The sequence below is a fragment of the Myotis brandtii genome, unplaced genomic scaffold (genome assembly GCF_000412655.1).
Source record: "Myotis brandtii unplaced genomic scaffold, ASM41265v1 scaffold734, whole genome shotgun sequence".
In the NCBI taxonomy this organism is placed as follows: Eukaryota; Metazoa; Chordata; class Mammalia; order Chiroptera; family Vespertilionidae; genus Myotis; species Myotis brandtii.
Window position 1 is genome coordinate 360,758 of NW_005370913.1, and position 15,168 is coordinate 375,925.

At 36.0% G+C, this 15,168-nt stretch overlaps 1 pseudogene; it reads left to right on the top strand.

The window, feature by feature from the left end:
- Positions 1-14,210: 14,210 nt before the first annotated feature.
- On the top strand, positions 14,211-14,729 carry LOC102238646 (annotated as a pseudogene).
- Positions 14,730-15,168: the final 439 nt, after the last annotated feature.

A 15,168-nucleotide genomic window follows, 5' to 3' on the forward strand; every position in this document is an offset into this window, starting at 1 on the left:
ACTGATGTCAAAGACTGTAAATTACAACCATGCCTATAACAGAGAGTGAGTAGCATTGCCTAATTTAAAGTGTTTTTCTTCTTTAGCATTATTGTTTGTTTCCACTTATCTTCTGCTGATGAAAATGGCTTAAGTTTCTTACTTCCCCCTTATTATCAGTAACTATGAAATCACTGCTGAAATTTTAAAAAATATGAAAAAAGTGTATTCATAGATATAGATGTATACTTAAATAACATAAATTATGATGTCAAAAGTGGAAAGAGATTTGGAAATAATACTGGAACTGCTGATCCTTTGTTCGAAATAGTGCTGGTATTCTCCGTTTGCTACACCCATGCTTCCCTTCACTCACAACTCATGCATCATCTACCTTTCTCTTCTCGGTATTCAGGAGGTTGTCTTCCATTGACTGTATCACTTGGTTTCCTTGCCCTTATCAATATAATACAATGGGAATTAGTTAACATTTTAAATGATGATCTGTTATTATTTATAAATACTTATAAACTTCTGGGTTAGGAGAATTGAGTGCTAGCTAAGAGACTATAGTTTATGTGGACATTGAAAATTAATAAATTGGAACTAAGTACTTTACATCTAGTAAATACAGTGAATCAGGATATAATTAAAACATAGTTTTTGCTAATGATTAACACAAAGTATAGTGGTTGAAATGCACTTGCAAATCTTAAAATGCAATGCAATGTAAAGCAAGACATACTTTATAATCAAGGATTAAAAAAAATTCAGAAAACAATAATTATAAATAATAAGGTCGATATGAACAGCATGGAGATGGTAGAATACATTTGTCTATTAAAGAATGTAAATCATTTTAGTAGCTAAAGAAGGGTTACACCATTTTGAGAATGAGGAACCAGTCTTATCAAAAGCATAGATCAAGCAATTTATTTTTTTCTTTATTGATTAAGTTATTACATATGTGTCCTTATCACCCCATTGCCCCCCAAACCCCCACTCATGCCCTCACCCTCCTGTTGTCTGTGTCCATTTTTTAGGCTTATATGTATGCATACAAGTCCTTTGGTTGATCTCTCCCCCTTACCTCCACCCTCCCCTACCTTCCCTCTGAGGTTTGATGGTCTAATCGATACTTCTCTGTCTCTGGATCTGTTTTTGTTCATCAGTTTATGTTGATCATTATATTCCATAAATGAGTGAGCTCATGTGATATTTATCTTTCTCTGGCTGGCTTATTTCACTTAGCATAATGCTCTTCAGGTCCATCCATGCTGTTGCAAATGGCAAGAGTTCCTTCTTTTTTACTGCAGCATAGTATTCCATTGTGTAGATGTACCACAGTTTTTTAATCCACTCATCTGCTGATGGGCACTTAGGCTGTTTCCAAATCTTAACTATGGTAAATTGTGCCACTATGAACATAGGGGTGCATATATCTTTTCTGATTGGTGCTTCTAGTTTCTTGGGATATATTCCTAGGCAACTTATTTTTTATTTACAGAATAGAGAGTATTCTAAATAAACTTACTCTTGAGTAGAAATAATTGTATTGGAATAAGAGTTTCTGAATCAACCTAAGCTAAGTTTAAAAAAATGCAATTAAAGAAGATTTTGGGAAGTTAGTTTAGGGCTAGATATTAAAGAACCATAGAGAGAAACTATTTTTGTGTGCATTTTAATACAAATAAGATTAATGTTCAATACAAATAAAATTATTGGAAGACTTTGTAATCATTCAAGAAATAATATTAAGGCCTGGTCCCTGACACAAAGTAGTAAAAATGGGTATGAATGGAACAGTTTAGAATACAAAAAGATTGATTTACCACTGATTGAGCATAGACATGAGAGAAAAGAGGAATAAAATAGATTTCTAAATTTATAGTTGACATACTGAAGAATAATACCTTCTATGGCTCCACTGTCAAATATTTTTATAGCTTTAATCTTGTTTCTCACTAATGTAACTTTGTAAATATTTCATTTGTTTTTTGTTTTCTATTTGTTTTTCCCACAGCAAGCTCCATCAAAGAATGGGCCTTGTCTCTTTGGATCATAACTGTATTCCCAGCATTTAATGCAGTATCTAGCACATATACCTCACTTAACAAATACATATTTGTTGAATGAATAAGCAAATAGAAATAAAACTAATTAATATAGTTCTAAGAAGAAGAAGATTTTTGTGGACAACCATAGGAATGTGGCATTTAATATATAAAATTTAAGATATTGTTAGATTATTCATACAGAGATATATCTATGTTTCTATATCTTATATTCATCAATTATTCAACAAAATATTATGTACCAATTACTACATGCCAGATACTAGTCTAGACTCTGGAGATACAACAATGAAAAATATGTCAAAAATTCCTCTTCATGGAATTTGCATTCTAATAGTTCTTTTTCTCAATTATTTTCCCTTTTCTATTCTTTAATTTATAATAGTATATAAAATAAGTTTTATTTATTACAAATTTTAAAATATATTTTGGCCCCATATCTTTATTCAACTACTACTTCATTTCTTTATACCCCTTTATGGAAAGCTCAGATACATTTTTATATGCTTTCTGTAAGGGATACCTATTGTTATATCATGAACCATACCAAAGCTTAGTAACATAAAACAACATTTATGTTTATCATAAGTCAGTTGGACATTTCTGTTGATCTAGGTTTGGCTCATTCCTGCTTCTTCAGTAAGCTGGTAGATCTGCTGGCTTATCTAGAATGGCCACATCTGCACAAAGTACTTGAATAACAAGACTAAGTGTCCAGGCCTCTCGAGATCTATTCTTATAATTGGCAGAGTGTCACCTCTGTTACAGTCTACTGCAATCCCAGAATAAAGAGGTGAGGGAAAGATTCCACATTTATGGGAAAACAAGCAAAGTCACATTTCAAAGAAGTATGGGTATAGGAGGAGAATATTGCAGCACTTTTAAAAGAACCTCCCATATCCTTTCACACTACAGAGAGTAAGATTCCACAGCACACAACATGGGTTAAGAAGTAGCTTTCATTGGGGAAAGGAAAAACTTATAAGACTAAATTCAGCAAAAGAAAGGAATGCAACTCCCCATCATGTGCCCATCTTTCCACAGAGTCATGCTGAGAACTGGCTCAATCTTCTATATATATATATATTAGCCCAATATGCAAATTGTCCCCACGGGAGTTTGACCGGGAGACCGATCACTCGTTATGACATGCACTGACTACCAGGGGGTGGTGTGGAATAAAAAGAGGCCCCAGCCGGCAGCCGGGAAGGGAGGCCCCGTCCGACAGCCGGAAGGCCCCAATCGGCTCTGATTGCTGGCCAGGCCTAAGGACCCTACCCATGCACAAATTTCATGCACCGGGCCTCAAGTTTTGTCATAAAAGGTGGATCTGTGTTTCAATGTATGGACATTGCTACTTTATTTTTGGACAGAGCAATCTTAAAAAATTTTCCTTGTCAGTGGGGAAATAAGTAGACAACTTTGATACCATTGGATTTGAATTTGAATTATTTGTGGAACTCTAGTTGAGTTCTGGAGGATAATAGAGTCATCTGCTGGGAGAAAAAAAAAAGTCACTCTTTTGTTGAAGCAGGCAACCCTGAATGAGCACATAACATCTTTTTGGGAAATTCTACTCCTTCATCACACTCTTTCCATTCTTTTCTGGTTGAACTCATATTAGTTGTCCATGCCTACCTAAATCCTATGCTTAATGCTCACTCTTAATTGCACTATGAGCATCATTTGATAGATTATTTCTCTATTAAAAAATACAAAATAAAACTTCACTTAGATTCTATATCACTGTTTTCTCCTGTATTTCTTTCTTATCAACTGGTTGCACTTTCTAATTTTCATATTTTGAGTTCAAATTCTGTAAACATTGGAGAGACCTGCAGTCTCTCATTCAGTCTGTGGATACTTTGTTTACTCTATACTCCCACTCTCTTCATACTCATCAAGTCTCCAGGCTTTAAGTACCCTCTACACTCTGACAGCCCCCACATTTATATCTCTAGACATGAATTTTCATCCAGAATTAAATATTAAGCTGCCTTTTAAAGTAAAAAAAATATCTATTAAACTGCCTTTACTTGAATATAAATAGGCATTTCAAACTTAAAATTCCTAAAATAAAACTCCAGATATTCCCCCAAATGTGTTTTACTTCCCATATTAGTGAAAGTAACTCTACGTATTCCAGTTGCCTGGAGCAAAAGAACTTGGTTGTCACTCAAACCACATACTCAATATACCAGCAAGTGCAACTTGTTTAACCTTCAAAATATACCTTGAAACCATTATTTTTAACCATTTCCACAGTAAAATGTTGAGTTAGGCCACCCTTATCTTTTGCTTGAGTTATTGCCATCAACTTTTAACTCATTTCCTGCTCCTGTATTTTTCTTTCCCTGTGTTCTATTTTACACACAGCAAGAACATCATTTAGATCATGGTGTTACCAGGCAGGAACCGGCCAGGAGCAGGTATGTCTTAGGTCTTCCTGCAGTGTGTGAATTCCTGATTTCGTGTGTAAAGATTTCACAAAACTAGTCTAGGTGATTTTGAGAGTACATTTGTTAAAGCTGGGGACAGTGAGACAAAGGAAGAATACCCTAATCAGTGGTTCTCAACCTTCCTAATGCCGCGACCCTTTAATACAGTTCTTCATGTTGTGGTGACCCCCAACCATAAAATAATTTTCGTTGCTACTTCATAACTGTAATTTTGCTACTGTTATGAATCGTAATGTAAATATCTGATATGCAGGATGTATTTTCATTGTTTGCGACCCACAGGTTGAGAACCGCTGATTAGGGTATAAGCTACAGGAGAGCGCGTAGGCAGTGCTCTGCTTTGGCTCTCTAGAGATGTATTAGAAATGTATCCAAGGCAGGGAAGCTGTTTGCTCACTGGGAAGTCACTGGGGACAGGTTCAAGGGCAAGCCCAGGATGAGGGGCTGCTCCCTGCTGCTCCCCTGGTTGCAAGTCTCCTGGGGACCATTAGAGTTTCAGAATAAATATAAAGTGAATGCCCTGGAAGGGGCATAGGCATGCCCTAGAGAGCAAGCAACCCTGAGTCTTTGTCCAGAGGGCTTTTATTATTTTTTCTCCTGTGGGTGAGAATCTTAGGGGAGGGTTTTAGCAGAATATTCATCAGCTTTCAAGGTGTATTTTTAATATGCTAATGCATCATAATGAGCATATAGGGGAGTTTGGAATGATTCTTTGGTCAGCTTTTTCTTTTACTTTGTCTTAGGTATGTCTGGCTTTAATGAAGTTTTTGATATTTATTCCCCTGATTTCATTTGTCCTTGGGTTTAGCTGGCACAAATGTCATTAATTGGGTCTCTATTCTCTATTTCCAGACCAGGGTGATTTAAGCTATGTATTCTCTGGTTAGGGAGGGGAGGTATGAACCCTTTGCTCTCAAGTGTCCTTGGTTAGGGGGAATTACATCTTCAATTTAGCAGCTGGCTGTAAGTTGTTCAAATAGAAACATTGGAGTATTCCAAACATGTCCCCACTTCAGGGAATTCACAGGCCTCTTCCCTCTGCCAAAATTGTTATTTTTCCCAGACATACGTCAAGCTTTGTAATTTGCTCAGCAATGATCTATTAACTAGAAATCCTCCTTCATAACTCCAGCACTCCCTGTTCTCTTACATTGTTTCATTTTTTCTTCAAAGTTTATATTTTTATATAGTATATTATATATTTTTTTAATTTAATGGGTTTGTGTCATTTGCTAGACTGTAAACTCCATGTGAGCAGGGATTTTAGACTATTTTGTTCACTGCCCAATCCCACAGTACCTGACATATAGTTGAGGTTCAATAAATACAGGGTATCCCCAAAAATTGCATACACACTGTAATAGCTGATAGCACAATTTTGAAAATGAAGTGTATTTTAATAAACACTGTCTTTATAATTATTCACAGTGTGTGTATATATTTTGGGGAGGCATCCAGATCCTACATAATAAAAGGGTAATATGCAAATTGACCCTAACTGTGGGACGACCAGGGACAACTGGTTGCTATAATGTGCACTGACCACCCGGGGGCAGACGCTCAGTGCAGGAGCTGCTCCCTGGTGGTTAGTGTGCTTCCACAAGGGGATTGCTGCTCAGCCAGAAGCTGGGTCTTGGCTGGCCAAAACAGCAGCAACAGTGGTGGGAGCCTCTCCTGCCTCTGAGGCAGCATTAAGGGTGTCCAACTAACAGCTTAGTCTTGCTCCCCAGGGAGGGGGAGCGGGCCTAAGCCCTTAGTCAGACATTGCCTGAGGGTTCCCGGGCTGCCAGAGGGATGCCTGACAGCTTAGGTCCAATCCCCTGGGGAGCAGGCCTAAGCCATCAGTCAGACATCCCCTGTGGGGTCCCAGACTGTGAGAGGGCAAAGTCCAGGCTGAGGGACCCCCCCAAAGTGCATGAATTTTTGTGCACCAGGCCTTTAGTATTTTTTTAAAGAATGAAAGCCAAAGAACAATCTGAAAGCTTGTTGCAGAAATATATTAAAATCCTAGCCAAGAAAAAGTCTTCCTTTACATTCTTACTTTCATGGATTTATTTATTTTGTTGTCATATTTTCCTTAGCTTGCTCCACTCTTTTTTTTATCCTCACCTGAGCATATTTTTTACTGATTTTTTTTTTGTGAGAGAGGAAAAGAGGCAGAGAGAGAGACAGAGAAAGAGAGAGAGGGAGAGAGAGAGAGAGAGAGAGAGAGATGAGAGAAAAACATCGATCAATTGCCTCCCCTATGTGCCACAACTGAGGATCAAGCCTGAAACCTAGGTACATTTCCTGACTAGGAATCAAACGCACAACATTTTTGGCATATGGAATGATGCTCCAACCAATTGAACCACCAGGCCAGAGCACTTCCTTCACTCTTAACACTCACCTCTTTTGTATATTCAGCCTATTTATGTTGACTTTATATCAAACTGTGTGTGTATAACTTAATTCTTCATCATCTATTTCAAGGAGACTTATTTTAACATTGATGTAATCACAATTCTCAAATTTCAAAATATTTACCCTCACATTATTGTATTATTTATACTACTTTTCTCCTATATTACATTTAAACTTTCATAAAAGCAGTGCATATTTAATTCCTTTTGGCATGTTTCAGAATCTTAGCATATTGACTTACAAAGAGAAGATTCTCAATAAATATTCATGGAACACACAAAATTATAGATAAATCATGGATACATACTGTAAATAGTGTATCTGAATATATATATTTTTACCGAAGTAAAAAAAAACTACAATATTGTAAAGGGAACCAATGAATATGCAAACATATAGAAGTGGGAAGAGATTTTTTAAAGTTTCAAATTCCTGGTTCAGCGAAGTCACAATAATCTCTCCATTCTCACATTTAAATTTTATATTACTATGAAGTCTGGTGCACATGCTAATGCAGTCTCTCATATGTCTTGACTAGACAATTAGAAGGACTGCTTTTCATCAAATCAGTCAGTTCTAAGACCCGGGACTGATTTGGTCAGAGTAACCTTTTTCAAACCTTTCCCTCAGTTTATAGTAATATTCAGATGAACGATTGACGTTCTGGTGGCACAAAAGGCCAGTCCAGGGAAAGCATACCAGTTATCAAGAACACAGCTCAAGAACAACATAGTTAGCAAGATACTTTTTTTTTCCTCCAATACCTAAAACAGAACTGTCTTAGTCTCCTACCCCAGTTGTCCTCGTGAAGGACCTCAAAGCAAGGATACCTGGAAACTTGACCTTTCTTCCTCAGTCTGATTAAAAAGAGAAAGCATGCCTAGGTTTAGCCCCAGGTGGATACTAACTTTATCTTCTTTTGTCATAACAGCTGGAGGTCCACTGAAGGTACTGTGAGCCAATCAGTATACTTTAACTCAGCCAATACATGTCTATATAAAGTCTCTTTAGGAGTGAAATGAAATTAGAATGGAAGGAACAGAAAGCTTTTCTTAATATGCATTATCAAATAGAGTTATTTTCATCTTAGATTTACTGAATATAAATGATATATTTTCATTACTTTCTTCATATGCATTATTTTATTTATTCCTCATTATAAACCTATGAAGTACCTATAATTTACTGAATATAAATGATATATTTTCATTAATTTCTTCATATGCATTTATTTATTCCTCATTATAAACCTATGAAGTACCTATTATTATAATTATGCTCAATAGTTGTTTTTTCCCCCCAAATCATATCTCTGGTAAGTACCATGGACAGTACTCCAACTGTTGCCTAATAGCCTCCACAATGTTCATTCTTACCACTACTGCTTATGTTGGAAGGAGTCTTTGAAATAGTTAATTATTTCTTCAGTCAATAAATATTTTGCAATTACTCAAGGTATTTTGATTAGTATGCCCACTTTACATATAAAATGTTGTAATTATTTTTAAATATATTTTTATTGATTTCAGAGGAAAGGCAAGGGGGAGAGAGAGACATTAATGATGACAGAGAATCATTGATCGGTTGCCTCCTGCATTCCCCACAGTAGGGATCAGCCCCAAAACCTGGGCATGTGCCCTGACCGGGAATTGAACGTAGGGATCAAGCCCACAACCATGTGCCCTGACCAGGAATTGAACTGTGACCTCCTGGTTCATAGGTCGATACTCAAACACTGAGCCTTGCTTTTGATCTCTGAAAGTTTGTAATCTATTGAGTAAGATATGTGATTCTTTTGTGACTGCTTTCCCTGAACACATTTAAATATTTGAAAACAATTTGTTCTCCTGAGCAGTTTACTGTTTCTTTCTTCAATCTACAAATTTGATTACCCTTGGATTTACTTGGCAAGTTCTGTTTTCAACAGATGGCATAGCTGCTTTCAAATTATCACAAATTCTTATTTGAGTGGTTGAAATGAATGAGGAATTATTTTAATGTGAAGAATTGGATGTGTTGCTTAGAAGAAAATGTATGTGTAAATTTATGTCGCTAAGTAATTTAATATGGTCTCGTAAATTCAATGTTGAGGTATATATGAAAGACTTCCAAATCTTTATTAATAACCATTCCCAATACCATATATTTCTAGATGCACACATTGGAGTAATGTACTAGGATACTGAATTTCAGCAGATCATAAACTGATTACTTTTCCTTCAAAACACAATTTCACCTGACTTTTCTACTTTTGCCATACCAGTCTCTGGCATCTAAAATTAAAACACGTTGTCATCCAAATGAACCTTTCACTACTTATCCTATATTACATAAAGTCCACCCAAGGAATTATTTTTTCTTCAAAATATGATATGACTATTTTATTTCTGATTTGCATTAACCTGTTGATCTGGTTTTCTAATAACAAGGTTCAAAATTATAATACATGAAAAGGTATATCATTTGTAGGTAAGATAAAATATGAAAATAAGACAAATATAATATTCTTTAACTTCACATCTTGTCCCAACTTGGACTTGCTCTATTTCATGGCAACCCTTCACAATCCATCTTGCCTGTACCAAACAGATCAACCCTTCTAAAATAACATCACATTATACCGATTCCTTGTAAAAATGTTTCAATGACATCTGATTGCCTAAATTTAAAAAGCATAAATTCCTTGGTAGATCAATGAAGTTCCTCCTTCCATCTCCTTTTCTCTGTTTTAGAAATAAACTATTCTATAAACCTTTTAGATATAATCTATACTGCAACTAAATGAATGACTTCCATTTCTCTGGACATCTCTTAGGTTTACTATCTGTGATTAAGAGCATCCTTAGTTTGATGAAAATACCATTAAACTCCTCTCCTCTCCTCTGCTCTCCTCTCCTCTCCTCTCCTCTCCTCTCCTCTTGCATCATTTGGTATTCTCACCAGCAATGCATGAGATTCCTGTTGCTCCACATCCTCACCAGCATTTGGTTTTGTCAGTCTTCTAGATGGCACTATTCTAATAATTGTGTAGTGGTATCTAATTGTTTTTTTAATTTGTATTTGTCCAATGACATATTATGTGAAACATCTTTTAATATACTTACTTGACATCTGTGTATCTTTGATGAAATATCTCTTCAATTATTTTGCCCATTTTTCCCCCATTTTTTAATCAGATCGTTTCCTCTTTGTTGAGTTTTAAGGGCTCTTTGTATATATTGGGTAATATATTACCTTTGTCAGGTGTGTCTTTTGTAAGTATCTTCTCCCAGTCTATGCCTAGTCTTTTTATTCTTTTGACAGTTTCTTTCAAACTTTAATGAAGTTCAACTTATAGATTATTTATTTCATAAACTGTATCTTTATTGTTGTACCCAAAAAAGGCATCACCATAGTCAAGGTCTTCTAGGTTATCTTTTAGGAGATAGTTTTACATTTAGTGCTATGATCCACTTTAAATTAATTTTTTGTGAAGGGTATGAGGTTTAGTTGTTAAACCATTTTTTTGTAGATGCTTTTGCTCCACTGTATTGCTCTTGGTCTTTTCCCAAAGTTTACTTGACTATTCTCAACTCTCTATTCTGTACCATTGAGCTATTTGTCTATTCATCCACCAATACCTCCTTGACTGGATTACCATTGCTTTATACTAAGTCTTGAAGTTGAATATCATCAGTCCTCCAACTTTGTTTTTTTCCTTTAAAATTGTGTTGGCTATTATGTTTTGGTTTTGTTTGTTTGTTTTGCCTCTCTGTATAAACTTTGGCATGGGTTTGTCAATATCCATAAAATAACTTGCTGGGATTTTTATTAGGAATATACTGAATCTATAGAACAAGTGGAAATAGCTGATATCTTGACAATATCGAGTCTTCCTATCTATGAATATGAAAATCTCATATTACTTTGTTCTTTTATTTCACTCATCATACTTTCATAGTTTTCCTCATATAAATTGCATATAGCCCTAGCCGGTGTTGCTCAGTGGATAGAGCATCGGCCTCTGGGCTGAAGGGTCCCAGGTTCAATTTCGGTCAAGGGCACATGCCTGGATTGTGGGCTTGATCCCAAGTAGGGGGCATGAAGCTAATCAATGATTCTCTCTCATCATTGATGTTTCTCTTTCTCTTTCCCTCTCTCTTCCTCTCTGAAATCAATAAAAATATGTTTTAAAATAATAAAAAATAAATTGCATATAAATTTTGTTAGATTTATATCTAAAAATTTAATTTTTTGGAGTATTAATGTAAATATTATTGTGTTTTTCATTTCAAATCCCACTTGTTCATTGCTGGTATATGAGAAAGTGATTGTTTTAAGTATGTTAACCTTATATCCTGTAACCAGGCTATAATTCTTTTGGGAAGATTTTGGTAAATTTTCTCAAATTTTCTACATAGATGATCATGTCTTTTATGAACAAAGATGGTTTTATATCTTTCTTAATCTCCTACCTTTTATTTATTTTCCTTGCCTTATTTCATTAACAATAGGTTTTTGATTATTCCAATTAAGTTGAGTTAAAATCCCTTTTGTACAGCTCGTTCATGCACAAATAGTAATGATACCTAGGAACACGTCTTCTTCATGTTTCAGAGGCTATGTTGGACTTCCAGAAAGATGATCTCTAGAGGACATAGTCAACTCACAAAAAGGTGTCACCACCTCAGAATAATCGTCACCCATTTGATATTGTCTGTAATATCAATGTGTCAAATATAGGAATACTCTCAATCTAACTTTATAAAAAAAATGTAAGATGTTTACATAGTCTTTAATTTATCAGTAGAGAGTGTTTAGCTCTCCTTAGATGTCATGCTCTAAATTATGGATTGTGTTTAAACAAAATTGTAATGTATCTTTTAAAATTTGACATCCCTTTCTACTAACATTAAAAGGATGTAAATGAAATTATTTTACTTGTTCTGTGAACAAAGTATATAACACCATATACATACTGTATCAGGACTGAGTCACAAGAGAAATTCATCTTTTTAAGTCTTGATTGAAGATTTGAGAAAATAAAAAGGGACTTGAGCAAACCCTTAGGATATGATTGTCCAGGTATACTATTTTCCTCTTCAAGTAAAGGAACAAAGATACTGATTGTTCTGATCCAGAGGAAAACTGAAAAAGACAAAGCAAAGTACCACTACAGTGAAGTACTGAGACAGTGTCAATGTGATAAATCAGAACCATTGAGTTTGAAGCCAATTCTAGATTGAATTTCTCATTGTTTTGTCTCAATTTAATCCCTGGGTTTTGTTATTGGTTTCCACTTGTTTCTGATTAGTTCCCATCCTCAATGGAATCAGACTTCCTTTTCATCCAATTTTGTTATATTTTGTGTTTCTGTTTTGAGGTGTACTGTTTAAAATATTGTTTTTCATGGGGAAAAATATGGTAGAACACTAAGGTATTTGTCCTATAAGCTTGTTTGTTGATCCAGCTTCACAGACTGGTGAGTTAATTTGAGGTTTTCACTTGACTAGCATACATTTGGACAACCTTTGCTGTAGATCATCAATAAAACAAGATGGGATCCCTTTTCATCTTACTTCTCTTTTTCCCTTTTGAGTAAATAGCTCAGAGAGAGCATCCTGTGGATAAATTATAGTCTCTGCTTTCTGTAACAGGCAACCATCAGATTAAGTGCATATGGACTCAACAAGCCATGAGTACCATTGCACAAAGGGCCATTGTGGGCATTACACTTGCTTGAAGGCTGGGTCCCACATCAATGGATGAGGCAGAATCTATCTTGATGGACCTTCAAGGAAAACTGCACAAATAAACAAAGGCCAACCAACTGAGAACAAACAGAGGCTATTTGTTCAGAACTTATCACAAGAGAGTCAGCCGCTATCATTTGTGTTAGGCAAAGATTCAACAACAAGCAGGGGAGTGGAGAAAATAAAAAGAAGGTAAGACTTTAGGTATCCCCAAGAAGAGGTTGATGGCATGTGGAAGCTGGAGTCGGGGTAACTGGAAATGGGGACATCTTATATGACTAATTTGGGGAGAATTTTAGCTTTCTCTAGTTGGTCCAGAGTTGTAAGCAGGAGTAAAAATTAGAGAAGTTGGGAGCCATTGGCCAAATCTTGACCCTTTTTGCTGATTGTTGTAGAGGTTGTAATGTGGCTTCCTGGACTGGTTGCTGAAGAGGCTATGAGCCAGAATACCATTGTGATATGTGATCTGGCTATTATCCATTGTCTATTCAGCCTCTCAATACATAGCATCTGTATGTTTCCTTCATGACTTAAATAACATCTTCAACATGTTTATTTTTCCATCTGCATGATAGTAAATATTTTACTTTCTTTTGATAATTATCTTTTAACATGCTATTTTCCAAATATAACTTCCATGAATCCCCAATCTAAGTCTGGATCTTCTGTAATATATACCCTATGTTTCTGTTCTTGGCTTAAATATATTTCATAGCTTCCTCTGCCTACAGTATAAGATGAAACATGTCATCATATTATATAAATTCTCCTATGATTAAACCATTTCCTCTCTCTTCAATATCATTTTCTGCATACTCTTGCTCACACACTCTATGGTCCATCCAAAGTGAGCTATTTGCCAATAACCACAAAGTGTTTGCTACCTCCAAAATTTCATAAATTTCAAATATTCCTTTTTTCCTAGAATGTATTTCTTTTCATTCTACACATTTCTCCTTAGGATTTTAAGACTAACCCTGTTCTGCCTCTACTCCCAGATAGAATTAACCATGCTCCAAATTGTATGTTTAACATGTGACTACATCTGCTAACATAGCCCACAGTTCATAGCAGTTTTTCTTTTTCACATCTGCCTCTGGTATCTCCTTAAAGGGCCAGACTGTGTCTCAGTAACTTCTAGTGTGAGGCATGTGGTAGAAACTTAGTAATAACTGAAGGAGCAAATGAAGGGAGAGACTCTTGTTACAAGTATTCTGCATCTTGGTATGAATTACATTAATTGGACAGAGATCTTCTTAAGAACGAGAGAAAAATAGCTACACTAATAAAAAATTTAAAAATTGTTGAAATAAAGGAGTGGGGGGCTAGAGGAAATAAATAAAAAAGACAGAAGATGAGTTTTGAAAAGGAAAGAGAAATGTTAAGATAAAAAAGGTAAAAGCAAAAATAAAAAAACAAAATAAAAGTTTTGTTATGCTTTATCATTTTGAAAGTATTCTAACTAATGAAAAGGCTTCTGGCTGTCTTCCCTATCATACTGACTGGGGGGCATATCTTCTTCTGTATTCATCCATCCATCAAAAATATCTAACACTTCTGATCTCTCGGGCGGAGTCTTCAGACAGCTGGTGCTGCAGTCCCCAGGACCATCCTTCTGTCCTCAGTCATGGCTTGTAATCTGGTCGCCAGCAACCTGAATCTCAAACCTGGGGAGTGCCTCCGAGTGTGGGGCGAGATAGCCCCCGACGCCAAGAGCTTCGCGCTGAACCTGGGCAAAGATGACAACAATATGTGCCTGCACTTCAACCATCGCTTCAATATACATGGAGACATCAACACCATTGTGTGTAACAGCAAGGATGGCGGGGCCTGGGGGGCTGAGCAGCGGGAGACTGCCTTCCCTTTCCAGCCTGGTGTGCATCTCCTTCGACCAGGCCGACCTGACCATCCAGCTGCCAGATGGATACTCATTCAAGTTCCCCAACCGCCTCAACCTGGAGGCCATCAATTACCTGACAGCTGAAGGTGACTTCAAGATCAAGTGTGTGGCCTTTGATTGAAGCCAGCCAACCCATAGCACCCAATAAAGGCAGCTGCCTCTTCCCCCTGAAAAAAAAAAATCTAACACTTCTCAGTCAAAAGGACTTTCAACAGAAATTATTTTATATTATGTCTATGAAAATACTATCATTACTCAGTTCCATAGTATTTTTTAAAGTATGCATCCAAATATTCCATCTCAAAAATTACCTCCATTCTACCTAAACTTCACATTTGTCTCTAACTGGGTGAGCTATTTGGTTGGCCTGTTTGCTTCTAATTTGTTGAACAGTATGTGTATGTTATGTTAGCTGCTGATTTCTATCAGAAAGGCAATTCAGTAGTTAACAAAGTAGTATTTTATTGTGGCTTTACATATAGCCTTTAATTCTATTAATGGTTTTTAATCTTGTTAAAGGTGCTGTGTGATTCACTGTGTACTATTGATTATAGGATTGAGTAGATGTATTAGTCAAGATTTGGAGCTAGAGTTGTAGTAAACATCTAATTCAAGCAAAT